Source organism: Dipodomys merriami, unplaced genomic scaffold, assembly GCF_024711535.1.
Source record: "Dipodomys merriami isolate MVZ:Mamm:240054 unplaced genomic scaffold, mDipMer1.0.p SCAF_7, whole genome shotgun sequence".
NCBI lineage: Eukaryota > Metazoa > Chordata > Mammalia > Rodentia > Heteromyidae > Dipodomys > Dipodomys merriami.
The window spans coordinates 18042501-18057060 of NW_027206290.1; the positions used below are offsets into that span (position 1 = coordinate 18042501).

Consider the following 14560-nt stretch of genomic DNA (forward strand, 5'->3'; position numbering starts at 1 on the left):
GAATCGTCTAGTTTCTCCTCTCAGGAAGTTTGTCAGGTAATCTGCGGGCTGCGGCGTGAATTTACAGGCTGCAGACAACAACCTAATGAGGGAGGCAAGCTGTTAGGCGGGCTGCTCGCTCCATGATGAGATGCTAAATGAAAAGCTGGGGCGACGCGCGCGGTTTGTTATCATTCAATCTGCTTGAAACCGCAAACTGGTCATTATCCAGCCATTATTTTAGTTGATTTACAATCGCGGTGGAGGGAGCAATTGCTGTGGCTTGTTCAATCCCCTGGCGGGAAGATGGGAACCAGCTTGTAATTTGCATTTACACGATCTGACTGAGCAGCTTATTAGATCTGGATATTTATTTTCCACTTAACCGATGTTTGATTACACTTTAATAAAGTACAAGAAAACTGTCTGGCTGCCTGCGTCTGATTGATCCTGCCCGGTGGTTTCTCTGGGAGTTTTCGTAATGAAACAAGAGGCCCGGGACGAGGCATCTTCACCGAGTGACAAAAACAGTTGACAACCGCTCCGCCGGCGTCCGGCAGCAGCCGCGGCGGGGCCAGGCCGGGGCCAGGCCGGGGCCAGGCCGGGGCCGGGGCCGGGCCGCGCCCCCCCACCGGTCGGGGTGAGCCCCGAGCCCGCCGGGGCCGGGGCGGGCCGGCGGGGGCGGGGCTCCGGTCGCAGGGGGCGTCTCCGGTCCCTGGTGGGAGGAGGGGGACGGAGTGAGGGGGGATCGGGGCCCAGCAGTGGCCCTGGAATCCCAGTCCCGCCTGTCCCCACCGCCTCGCCCTCTGCCTGGAGAATCCCGGTGTGCTTCCGCCCCCGAGGGAGGCGCCCAGACATGAAAAGGGGGGGGGGTCGGAAGGGCGCGGCCCCCGCAAGGCCGACCCCCCCCCCCCCGCGGACACGGCCCCCAACACCACCCCCAGGTCCGGTGAGCCTGTCGTACCCAGAAGCCCACCGCCAGGCAGGTCCCCACGGCCCCGGTCACGGCCCAGGGGCACGGGACCAAAGCCTGGGAGGAAGCAGGGGTCTGGGAGGCTGGGCCCGCCGCTTCCGGGGCGACCACGACCCAGGCACCCCATCCGCACAGCACCACTGTGGGAAAGGCACCCCCCTTTTTTCCCTTCCAGTTATGTATCGCTCAACCCAGTTGTTCTGGCCTAAAACGAAAAGCTCCCCAACAGTGCTCATGAGGGGTGACTGCGGAAATTCTGCCCCGGGCGACAGCTTTTACGCTCATCAAATAAACGCGGCTTTTCGGCCATTTCCTCCGGAAACAAGTGGGAAATCCGCGTCGCCTGGAGTGACCCAAACTGGTGGTGTGGTTTCTATTCGCCTTCAAGGAGAACAAAAAATAAACTCCTGTAACTCCCCCCCCCCCCCAATGTTCACTTTCTGGCAACTCTAAACACTGTGGCATCAGTAAGATCCAGAGGGCATTGTATCAGTAATTTGGCTCACCCTGTTTTAATTGGTCCATTTTAGTTCATTTCATCTTTATTAGGTGAGGTGGGTATTTCGTTGTTGCCGTTGTTTTCCTTAACCAAAGGAGCTGTTTCCCTACGCTTGCTTCAGAAAACCTGCTCATGCCAGTCTTATTAAAGGCCACCTTAAAAAATAAGCTACATAATTTACTTACTGTAAGCATGAGGTGTAATTAAAAATTACCACCATTCTAAATTACCACTGTATCTACATTTTCAAATATCTGAGAATACAGGTTAAATTTTTTTTAAGGTGAGCAGTGTTCTGGTTTTGCAAAATCGGAATTCCATTTGTAGCCAGACACTTGTGTAGTTTATCTGAGTGGGAGCCCTGCGTGGGGCCTCTGTGGCAGTGACACATCGATCGTGGACAGCACTACTGTGCTGTAGAAAAATTTCACACTGGACAGGGTGTGTCCGGCTTAACATGTTCAGTTCTTGTGTACTGCGTGCAGGACGACTTCCGTTTGGTGTCCCAGGTCTGGGATTGGGAACCAACCAGACTGCAGACAGCTTCAAGTCCTGGGTTTCAAGACAATGTGGGTGTCTTAGGTCCCTTCCTGGATCTCTGTAACTCTCAGCCTCAACCAGCTGGTACAGGCGACTTCCACTCTGGTGGGAGCAGCAACTTCCTGCAGAGGCTTCTGAGTAAGAAGGGGCCTCTGGGCACAGAAGTGTGGAATGGTGCCAACTCTGGAGGCTGTCCTCTAGAATCCTAACAGCATCCTGGCAGACCAAAGGTCAAGATTTATCTCGTCTAGAACAAAACCACTCAATGAATCTTACTTCATTTTTTGAAAAACAATACTAAATGGGGATCAAAACTTAAATACATAGAAAGCAGGAAACCCCGTTTTTTAAATTGAGTGCCAATAGTGTTTCAAATAGAACATAATGCCAGAATTTCTTTGTAAGCAACCTCACTGAAGACCTGCAGTTTATGACAACCCAAGGTAGAAACAAGTATAGCTTGCCTTTCCTTTCATCTTAATTGTGAAAACTGCTGTGCCTCTGGTATAAGGTGAAGCAAATTGTAATCTACTTGTAAACCAGAATCGGCAAATCTGCCTGTCTGCGTGCCACCCAGCCTATAAGATGATGCTGTTAAAAGGTCTGGGGAAATTTTAAAACAAAATCTTTCCACAATGGCTTACTGATCTTTCTCTGGCCCTGTGTATCAGATGCTTGTTTCCTACTGTCTAAAGGACTGGAAATTAACACAAGCTAAGATGCTAATGGGACTTTCTACTTGAGACCCACATTCCCCACCGTGAAACTAACACCCGCACATTCCTGCAGCATACTTGTGTTGAGTGAGAGCAGCAGGCATTTAGGGAGAGAGAGCAAAGAATTCTGGGGAATGTACAGGAAGGAGGTACAAAGATGTAGTTTTCCCCTTCTTTTATTTTTCTCCGGAAAAATAAAGCCAATGGCAACACTTAAGAGGAAAGAGTAACTGTAAGCTAACGACTGGGTCTATGTTAATAGTTAACCTTCTCCTCTAGGTCGGTTCTTGATGGAGGCAGAACAAGTCCATGAACTCACGCTTACTTTCTGGAGAGCAGGGAGGTTGGGGCACTGTTTAGAGTCTGGAGTCCTACAGCTAAGGGTCTGTCCTAGACCTTCAAACAAGATGGAATTGGAAACTCCAGCACAGGGAGTCACTACTCTGAAACCTGTGGGTCTGAGGGTCCTAAGAAAAGCTCTCAAATTTTGCCAGGATGGTTCCCCCAAACCAAAAGAGGCTGTATCTGAAAAGGCTTCCCTGGCTCCTAGTGGAAAAGTGGTGCATGCAAGTGTGGTTGGGGGGTGTGGTGAGCGCCTGATTGCACCTGCTGACTGTCACCTGCACTGGTAGGATAGACTCACTAAAAGGGTTTATGTCCAAAGAGATCGCCAGTGGGCCTCCCAAACTCTCATTTTTAGAATTGTCCCTTTTCTGTGGGAGAACAGAAACCTCAGTGGAGGAAGACAACCTTTAGAGTGCATGAATAACCTAGCTCTTCCTGAAAGACAGGCAGAGAAAGCAGGGTGGCAGCTTATACACCAGCGCACCAGATTTACCAGGGCACAGCTGCCGGGTGGAGATGGCGGGTGGGAGAGGAAGCAGGACCTTGCTAGGTAAAGCAACCTCACCCTGTTCCCCCCTTCTCCTTTCCCTCCCCTGATTCCACAATAAGCCAAGGGAGCCCCTAGCAGATTCCGAGTTTCAGCTCTTAAACGGCTCCTTTTCCGAGGAGGAACAAGGTCTGTTTCCTGACGTGGGGCCTCAGATGCTCCGTTATTGCAACTTAATTTTGTCGTTGCTTCTTTTCAAAGATTATTTGGAATGAATTGTTTCTTTTGTTTACTATCCAACAAACAACCTCTGCTAATCTTATATTTTATCTCCCTAACATATGGAAAAGCTATTTATTCTAGCCAATCACAATAAAGTGAAGAAAACCCCATTTTATGGAAAGGTATATATCACTAGTCTGCTGATCATTAAAGATATGATTACCAGTGAAAACCCTCTGAAGGTGGCACATTTATGCTTCCAAGAACAGATGGGGACACGCATTTTCCTTGCAAATACTTTTGAAATTGCTCTACTGGTAGCAGTATAAAAATGATATACAGATGCCAGGGCCGGCATGGCCAGGATGAGTGCGCCAGATTTACACAGTAAAGCCTTCACACGCGGGCTGTCAGTTTTGATTGATCTCTACTATACCTCAGGAACTTGTTGACTAGGTAGGGAAACAGTGCAAATAACTCACTGTAGCGAGTCAGATAATTCACACAACCAATCGGTCTGCTTCACTTTCTGGCTGTGACATACGAGCTTTCCCTACAAAGATGCATCATTCTCCAGCTTGAGCAATATTCAATGTCAGGCAAGAAAAGGTATTAAAGCCACACAAAAGGAATCAGACTATTGCCGGATGGTAAGTTGTTTTGGTAATAGGGACCAGATCCCGCTCTACTCGAAGTCTTACCAGAGCATTCAAGCCCAATTGTCATTATCATATTGATTAAAAAAAAAAAAGTTCATCATAGTGCAATTTTAGGTTTAACGCCAACGGATTGGGAAAGAGCAAAGAATTATCCCACAAAAGCACAACATTCTTACCGCAGGGACGTTTCCCTGTTCCAGTTCATTGATGGAGTTGATTAAGTTTAAATGAAGCAGACACTGGATAAAAGTAAGGGTATTGACCACTGGGCACCGCGATCCGTGCTTGAAAGGACCTGATACATGCAGAAAAGCAAGATTTGCTAAATGCTCTAATCTTCAATCAAATCTTACATCAATACAGACAAAGTTTGGTAATGAGAGATTCAATGAAGCATGTGGGAGAAAGAATTAATCCTCTTGGTCTAAACTGGCTTCAACTTTGAAGCTCGCTCCGAAGGAAAGACAGTTATCTAAATGCTAAATAAGAAACTTATTGTACTTTCCATGGCATGCTAATCTTTTGTCTATTTCATCTCTATTATGTGTATGCTCATAGACTGCAGTTGTCATGGTGATTATATCTAGCCACACTCAGGGGGCTGATGGTGAGAAGCCAGTTGCTGAAGTAGAAAAGGCCCCCACGCAATCCACAGTGCAAAACAAATGGGGGGAGTAGACACTAGACTCCTCCAGGGCTCTTCCCATTGCAACTAAGGACAAATGGACCCATTCCTACCTCAAATCCATTCCCCATATAGGTTTCTAGTTCAGAGGCGGCTCCTTCTTCCTTCCTTCCTTCCTTCCTTCCCTCATTCCCTCCTCCCTCCCTTTCTTTCTGCTTCCTGATCCCCTCCTCTGTCCCCAGTTGCAATCTAGCTAGAAGGAAAGGATGACTGCAGAGGTAATAGCTAAGAGAGCACCAAGGGCTCCAGCACTGGTGTGCTGGTCTGCCTGCCTCTACCCTGGGGTGGGTAAGTCATCTGAGCCTGATTGCCAGAAGTGGTTGAATGGCAGAGGAGCAGCCCATAAAGTTCCTGGCTAGCCTGGCAGGAGGTAGAAGCTATGGGGTCACCCAGGGCCCTGGTCACCAAAGGTGACCCAGGGCCCTTTATGTGTTTTACAAAAGTTGCCAAATTAAGACAGGATTATAACTGCTGTAGGCCTTGTCAGGGCTGAAAGGTTGGGAGCCTCAAATATGCCCTGGTAGTGTTGATGAAAAGCTTAAAAAGTAATAAAAGGGAGAAAAGAGCGAGGAAAGTAACATGTATAACTCTTATTAAAGAGAAGAGCCACGGAGAGGTTGTGAACTTGAATCACTGTTTGAACTTTAATTTGTTCATTAACAGGATTTGCCCCTCACTGCGAATGTTATTACTTCCCTTTGCTGCTCAGCAACAACTCTGGGTATAATGAAAGAGTCTAGCAAAAAGTTAAATGCCTAGTAATTAATTCATTTAATTGAAAAAATAAAAAAAGAGGAAGGGGGGGCACAGCAAACGCATAGGCAGAGGCTGGGAAAGGAAGTGAGGCTGGAATCCGTCTGCATAGGGGTCCTCTCCAAGACCAGCCTCCGTGGAAGAGTGGAGGCTCACCTCTGATTGGCCCCTTCACAGAATGAATGCTGGCAGTCCCCTGCAGACCCTCCTCTTCCCCATGCTACCTGCCCCTGGTCCTCTGCCAGGGATGCTTTAGATGGTTTGTTATGGTGGCAGGGATGTCAGGAATCGACTCTATATTCATAAATCTTTCATTAAGAAGTGGGCAGTCTTTTACTTTCCCCCTTCCTTCCCTGGGGGGGGGGGGGGCTCTGTTTCCAGACAACAATGAAATGGAGAGGGACAAGAGCTGCATGTCTGTATCTTAAACCTCCTTCTAGGGTAATGTTTTCCTTCTTCCCTGCCCCAGCATATGACTGAAATAAACACACTCAGGTCATGGAAAGAGATGCAATGCACTCCTTGCCCCCACTCAGAAGTGTGAGAACTAAGCCAGTGTGGTTCACTCCTAACCTCAGAGTTCCTCTGTCACTTTCTCTCCTTCTTGGGCTTGCTAACCAAGGCAAGCACTCTCCAGGCTATTCTGCGACACTGCCCTGGTAGCTAAATCAGAGAGCAGCCAAGTTCAGAAAATCTGGTAGGTCAGACTATCCTTTCCTATGTAATGTTTAAGACCTTCTACAGTTAGGATTACCAGTTGTTGTTTTTTAAATTGGTGCTCATATAATCACTGTGATTTTCTTTGGAAGTACAATTACCTACCATGGGACTCTCCCATTACAAAACTGCTATAGACAGGAGAGAGAGAAAGAGAGGGGAGAGAGAACGAGGAGAGAGGTGAAAAAAAAAAGGATGTGAGGCAATAGAAACGAATTCTCTAGAATTCAATCGGTTCTGAGTTTGTGTTTTTAATCAAATCTCTAAGAGAGGACAGAATATCATCCAGTTTTTACTATCACCAAATAAGGTCGTCAAGTTGCCTGGCTGGGTCCTCTCCATTTATCTCAGGGCCTCCTTGAGGGCAATCCTAACCTCAAACTCCATACAGCTATAAATGGAACCCAATAAAGACATGCTCTCCATCTACCCTAATAACACAAAGGAGAAAGGGATTTTCTTAAAAGCTATATAAGCTGAAGGAAACTGAGGGGTTTATTTAGCATCATTACTTATCATCTTTATAGTTGGTGAATGAGGGAGCTCAAGTTCCCAAAGTTATAAATGTATCTTAGTGTTATTCTGCACAACTGACACTCTTTTAGAAGTCTACAAACAAAGCAAACAAAAATCTCTCCCCGCCCTCCTGCTGGACTGCAAATGGTCAGCAGCTTAGGAACCCAGGTCTGATCACCCTGCCACTATCCTAGTCTAGAACCTGATCCCCACACACGCTCAAATGGGTTCCTTGCTTTTCCCACACAGTCTTCAAAGTGCTTTGAGAATAACTATCCTAAATTCCCCCTTTACACAGAAGCCTCCATAATTCTGATGGGAACAACCACAAGGGAGCCTCTCAAGCCTTTTACCATCCCCCTTCGGCACTAAGTGGCATTTCTGGCTTGTTTTCCATGATCTGCCTACAGGAGGCAATACAGTTCTTTAGGCAGACAGCTTTCCCACTATCCCCTGAAAACATGAAATGAACTATCTTTATTGGACTGAAAATACCAAGCACCATGTTAGGCCTTACAAGGATCATTCCTTCCATTTAATGTGATGGGTACAGCTATACTGATTTTCAGGCTGAAGGAACTGAAGCTATAGAAGTTTAGGTACTGGGATGCCAAGGATTGTCCGGCCGGTGTAGATGATGGCACACTTTCCTCCTCTGGTACACTTCCACCCTGCTGTTTGGCTCACTTCTTCCCCTTGTGAAGAATGCCTTCTTACTCCCACTCTACAGAACGGGAATCCCATCTGGCCTGCAAATCCAGAGAGAAATCCCCACATCTGCCTTACAACCTTTTGCCATCAGCCTACTCTTGGCCTACAGCTGAACCTTCATTATCACGGCGGCCCACTTGGCACTACCATTTGTTGCCCTCTGCTGTCACTTCTTTTCTTCTTTATTCAATCCCCTCAGAGAAACATCTAAGCTCCTTGAAGACGACAATTTGTCACCATCTATTTCTTTACATTCCTCCTTCTCCCTCCAAGCCCAGTATTACATTCCTATGTGTTAAACACTCAACTCAGGCACAACCACCTAGCAAGCACATACTGTCATTGCCATTCTGTAGAGAAAAAAAACTGAGTTTCAGAGCGATTAAAAACATGCCCAAGCTGCTCAGCTAGGAAGTAGCAGATCTGATACTGAAACACGAACAGTCTGAATACAATGCCCCTTTTCCTTAGCCATCACATTATACTGGCTCAAATGGCTGCTCACACAGTGTGAATTAATGAAATGTCATGGTGTGTAAGATACTCAATAAACCTTTAGAGAACAACTCCTCTAACTGTGACCTCAGAGAAAGGGCACTGCTTTTAGGCTTCAGCTGGTTAGTTCCCTCTCCACCTCTCTAGAAGCCACGCCCAATGATCCTCACTATATCTGTGCTGGGATTGCTAGGAGATAGAGGGAAATTTCCTTTCCTACTATATTCTTGGCATCTTTAGGTACCCAGAGGGAAGACAAGAGAAAATGCAAGACACAAATATTAATTTTTTGAAATGGTCTGCAAGGTCTTGCTGCCTCTGTGGCAGAAATGGGTTGCTACTGTGGAAAGAATAACAATTATCTGTTTAAGAAATATGCTTCTAGTTGACAAGTAGGCCAATTTGTGGAACTCAAGCCATGAAGACCCTTTTAGAATGTAAGAATCAACGCCCAGAGTTGGGCCTGACTTGTCCACAAGGACAGTGTCCAACCAGTGCTCAGCTGCAGATCTAGGCTTGACAGGATTAAGGAAGCCATCAAGGTTCTTTATGTGCAACTAGTCTAGGAAATGAAAAAGAAAACACAAAAACCTCTTGACAGCAACAGAGTACTTCTCATGAACCTGAAGATTCTCAAGGATAATTTTACTTTTGTTTGTATTTTTCATTAACTAGCAGGACAATTCAAGGACTACAACCATTACCTTAACCTACAAAACCTGTACTACAGTACACAAACCAGGCACACATACAGCACTTCAGAAACAAAATCCTTCCCATTACTTCAGTTTAGAGGAAGATCAATTACTCTGTGAATTACAATTGTAATTCACAATTGGTAGGCATCACTATTACATACACTGACTTTCTTCCACAGGATGCTTTGGAATTCTTAAGGACAAGAGCCTACTAGTTCTAGATTCGGGATCCAGATGTGAATTTCATAAACCTAAAGTCAAGAACCTCTCAACAGAGAAGAGATGAGCTTCAAGCACTACCCATCACTTAGAACTACCCAAACCACACTAAAAATTCCCTTGCCTCTCCTGAAGGTATAAAAGTTCATAAACTTAAATTTTAAAATATTCAACATCACTGTCAATGGTTTTCCCATAATGGCCACTGTTTATAGAGGGTTCTCTGGGCACTTGATCTTCCCTAGTACTCCTAAGAGGAACTGTTTTGTCTGTCTAATGGACAAACAGTACAAGGTCTTTCCACAGAAAACATCTAGAATTGAACCTGGTTTGCTGACCTATTAGTCAGGTGTAGAGAACCCTAGCATTCAGGGTCCATTTGGCCCATTTGCTCTAATGTCTAGGCAATAATCAAAGTCATCCAATTTCCTGACCTTATAAATGCTTAGGATATTATTTTTGGCTCAACTATGTAGCTAATCTTCATGTCCCACTGTATCTGGGAAAAGAGAGAACTTGTTGGGGGACTGTTGCTCCTATCTCTTGTCTTTTGGCTGATCTTCCCTATGTAAGAGTACCATCATTTGTAACATCAGTTTAAGCACAAAAACTCCATCATCTTTGCTTATTGGTCTTTATCTCTTCTGTTCAACATGGTGTAGATTTCTACTAAGTACCAATGACCTCATAGCCTTATAGATAATACTAAAGTATTAGACCTCAACTCAGAAAAACTTCTACTTAGATGATTGTATTCTATCTACTTGTCTTGCTCTCCATAGTCTTCAGTCAGAGTTCAATTATTTTCTCAAATCTTAAATGGCTTTCTGCTGGTTTCTAGATAATAATGATAAATCCTTCTCTCAAATGAATTCAAATAATTATGATTTAAAAATTCCATGGTCTTTCTCCTTCTGGACTCTTTCTCTTTTACTTTGCTATTTTTTCTATACCTTTTCCCATGTTTTGGTTTTAAAGATCATAATAAGAATGTAAATTCACTAGGTTAAAATTGCATGATTCCAGCTAGGCACTGGTGGCTCATGCCTGTAATCCTAGCTACTCAGAGGGCTGAGATCACAATTCCAAGCCAGCCCAGGGAAGAAAGTCCATGAGACTCTTATCTGTAATTAACCATCAGAAACCGAAAATGGAGCTGTGGCTCAAAATGGTAGAGTGCTAGCCTTGAGCAAAAAGTTCAAGGACAGTGCCCAGCCCTGAGTTCAAGTCACATAACTGAAAAAAAAAAAAAAAAGAATTGCAAGATTCTGTATTTTGTACAGTAGCTAGTATATTATAAACTTAACAGTAGTACAAAAAGTGATTCCATTACATATCTAGTGTCTATATTCACAATCAACCACTAAAAATTACAAATGTTTTAGCTCTACATTAGATTTTACTTGTACTCTAAAAATTTTGGAATTTCTTTGTAACGGTGGAAAGCTTTGCTCACTAGATAGAATACAGGTGAAATCTGATTTCTCAGATGAGGATGACTCTTAAATTTCAAGGAAATTCCTTGAATTGGTAAATATAATTCACCAATTTCATGAATTATGTAGAACAATCCTATTTTAGGTGTGATATCCTGATTGTTTTACATACTCTAGGACTCAATAGCATTTAGAATTATGCCAGAATGGTAAACTCTCATAAAACCCAGAATCAGCCAACAAAACTCATGACAACTTTCTGAAGTAGTATGTCTCCGTAGTACCAAGGCAGTACTATCCTAATGTACCATACATGTACATGACTATTAACTTCATGATTCATTGACAGTTGAAGAGAACTGATATTTCCAAATGAGCACTCTCAACACTGTTCTGTGCCAGCTGCTGTTATACCAATGGTGCTGCCCTTGTTCAAATTATGTACCCACTATGTTGGTATCGTGATCTCAAAACTAGTGTAAAAGCAGCTCAAAAAAGCCATCCAATACCCTTTCAACTTGGCTTGACTTCAAATGCTATTGTACTGACTTGAGCACTGATCTTGTACTTCAGGACACTGAAAGACTCTAAAAGACTTGTTCCCCCCCCCTTTTTTTTTTTTTAAACAAATGTACTAATGGGCACTGAAAAGTGTTCCATCAAAAGCTACAAATGAAGTTTGAGTAATGGAAGCATCATTTTAAAAAGTGACAGCCTTCCAAAATGACTAGTTGAATGGAGTATACACTCAAATGTATATATAGTTTCTGGTATAGTTTAAAACAGACACAAGTGTACTATCATTGTGTTGGTTATAGAATTTCAGCCCTGCAATGCAATATTAGGGTTGGGCTATAATTATACCTAATATCTTGGCTTCCTTATAGTGTTTAACAAAATGTTACATTCGGTGCATTTGCAGATTTCACATGTTTTGATAGTCAAGGATCAAGGCACTGTTGTAAATTATTTCAAGTATCATCTAAGAAACATTATAACTATAAATAACTGGGATAAATATAGTATTTTTATTAAACCAATTAACTTTAACCAGGTGTGTACATGATTACTTGGGATATATTCTGCTTGCTTGATTTGATTGTAGATAATTCAAGTTCACTTTTTTTTCCTGGTCCTGGGGCTTGAACCCTGGTCCTGGCCACTATCCCTGGGCTCCTGTTGCTTAAGGCTACCACTCTACCACTTGAGCCACAGCACCACTTCCTGCTTTTTATGTGATTAAGAGTCTTACGGACTTTCCTGCCCTAGCTGGCTTCGAACCACAATCCTTAGATCTTAGCCTCCGGAGTAGCTGGGGTTACAGGCACCAGCACCTGGCCAGGTTGACTTTTAAAAAGATATGTAGTCTTTATTTTATTTTTTGGTTAGTTGTGGGTCTTGAACACTGTTCCTGAGCTCTTCAGCTCAAGGCCAGTGCTCTACCACTTGAGCTTGGGCCACAGTACCACTTCCAGTTTTCTGGTGGTTAAGTCTGGCTGCCCAGGCTGGCTTTGAACCCCGATCCTCAGATCTCAGCCTCCTGAATAGCAAGGATTATAGGTGTGAGCCACCCATGCCCAGCTGTAGTCTTTTTTTAAAATTATAAGTGGTTGTACAAAGAAGTTCCCATTCTACAAAACAGTATATGAATACAAGGTGTCAGACACCTTGTATTCAAGGTGACACTGTCACCCATCGCTCCTAATCCCTTCTTTTTTTTTTTAATTGAGATTATGTGATTACATAAATTTCACATCTTTCACAGTATTGTGGAATAGTGATACTTAAAGTCACAAACACATATTAACCTTCACAAGACAAATAATCATTATCAGGGTCTATAGAGTTTGTGAATTCTATGAGCTTTGACAATACATTTATTTCTTTCACATCAGGTGATGTTTACATTGCTTTCATTTTGCTTAGTGTAGGTGTTCCCTCTTTCCCTGTCTCTCTCTCTCATTCCCCAGTTGTAGTCTTAATTTTTAATTTAAAACATATTTTATACCAAGGAACAGACTTTTTCAGGAAAACTACATTTTAAAATAGATGAAAAATGTAACATAAACCTCCTCCAAACATGTAAGTCTTTCAATTTTGTCTAAAAAGTTTTGGAGACAAAAACAAAAAAAGCATGGCACTATAAATAAAGGACAAGCTAGAGGAAGTCTTCTGATTCCTAATTTGATTCCCTTGTCAGTAAAGTTTTCTATTTGTATAAATGAAAGACCATCGTTTTTAACTCTTCCCTAATAACATTTCTTGAGTTTCTCATCAGCAAGATAAAATATACATATCCAGTTGGTAGAGATGAGGTAAAGAAAGATGTTAATGGGTCAATACATAGAGTTCATTGTAAAACTAACTTCGGAATTTGGCCTAACTACAGAATTTGGTCCATTTGCTTAGATTTGAGTTTGACTTTGCATTTAACTTTTCCAATAGTTTCAGTTTTAGAAAATGTTTGGTCTTAGAACTTTCTCTCCAAGTTATGATGGACTCGAGTACGTGACACACGACATCTCAGTCCCTCCAAGTACAACGGTAGAAGAGGGACAGAAGACCCTCCATCTTCCTATGGAGACTTTGATGAGTCCAACAATAGATAAATACTTACAAAACGATACATGTTACTACCTCCTTTAGCATTTGGAAAGATGTCAACCAAATACAAAAGCATGTGTACCGTGTGAATTAAAATGCCTCTTACTGATGGCGACTCCCTCTAAGACACTGTGTTGGAGAAGAACAGCTCTATGTCTGATCTGTCCTTCCAGAACTCACTTCGCACTTCATAATAGCTTGGTGTGATGGTTGCTGTCAAAAATCTCCTGCGTGGAAACAACCCTGACCTAGATTGACACAATGGATTAGAGTGACAGAAGACTTAAAAAAAAAAAAACACACACACACGGAGGGCACCCTGGGGTCGGAAGAGTGTGGGGAGAGCTGGCCCTCTCCGCGCCCCCTCCTGCGCTAAGGGAGAATGAAAAGTGCCTGGGGCTCGGGGTGCGGGGAGGACAGACAGACAGAGACAGACAGACCCAGGCAACAGAAGTAGGGCAGTACCCACTCCCCAATCAGGGGGAAGGGTGGGGATGGGGATCTTCAGCACCTCACCACCGCCACTCCCTCCTTTGCTGGGAACGGGCCAGCAGAGGACAAAAGGTCAGAGGGCACGCCCCTTGGGTAGGAGGGCGGGGGGGGGGGGGGGGAGGAGAGATCTAGAACCGGGTTTGGGCCGAGGGGAGGGGCGGGACCGGGACGCCCAGGCGCGGCCTTCGGGAAGGGCCGGGTTTGGAGCGCCAGGCCCCCGGCCCTGCGGACCCCAGCCCGCCGCCCGGCCGCGCCTTCCCCCCTGCCCCCCCGCGGGCCCGGGCTCCCTCCGGCTCGGCCCACGCCCGAGGTGCGCTCCCCACCGCCACCTCCCCATCTGCGGCGTGGGAACCGGACCCGGCGCCCGGGGTGCGGGGAGCAGCACCGGGGACCGCGTCCGCCCCGCGCGGGGGCCGCCGGGAACCCCCGGCCCAGGGAGACTCACCTGATCGAGCCGGGCGGCCTACAGCGGGGGAGAGAGCGGGGCGCCGGCGCCGGGAAGGACGGACGCAGGGCCTCTCAGAGCCCCAGCCCGCAGCGCCCGCGCCGCCGCCGCCGCCGCCGCCGCTGCGGGAGGGAGGGAGGCCGGGAGAGAAGGAAGGAAAGCGGGAGGGAGGCCCTGGGGCCTCTACCGTCTGACAGCGGCCCTGCTGCCGCCGCGCGCGCGCGCGCGCGCGTGCGAACGGCGCGTGCCAGGCTCCGCCCCGCCCCCTCCAGGCCCCGCCCCCTCACGCCCAGCGCGGGTCTCGGCCCCGCCCTCCTCAGGGTAAAGCCAAGCCCGTAACGGCATAGGCTCCGCCCCCGGTACCGCCCA

The 14560-nt window shown here is 45.6% G+C and overlaps 1 long non-coding RNA gene across 1 annotated transcript in view; it reads right to left on the reverse strand.

The window, feature by feature from the left end:
- LOC138817215 (uncharacterized) overlaps positions 1-14386 on the reverse strand; it is a 17748-nt gene extending 3362 nt beyond the window's left edge. The window contains exon 1 of the long non-coding RNA XR_011368780.1: positions 14192-14386. This is a non-coding gene — a long non-coding RNA (uncharacterized lncRNA). The remainder of the gene's footprint in view (positions 1-14191) is intronic.
- Positions 14387-14560: the final 174 nt, after the last annotated feature.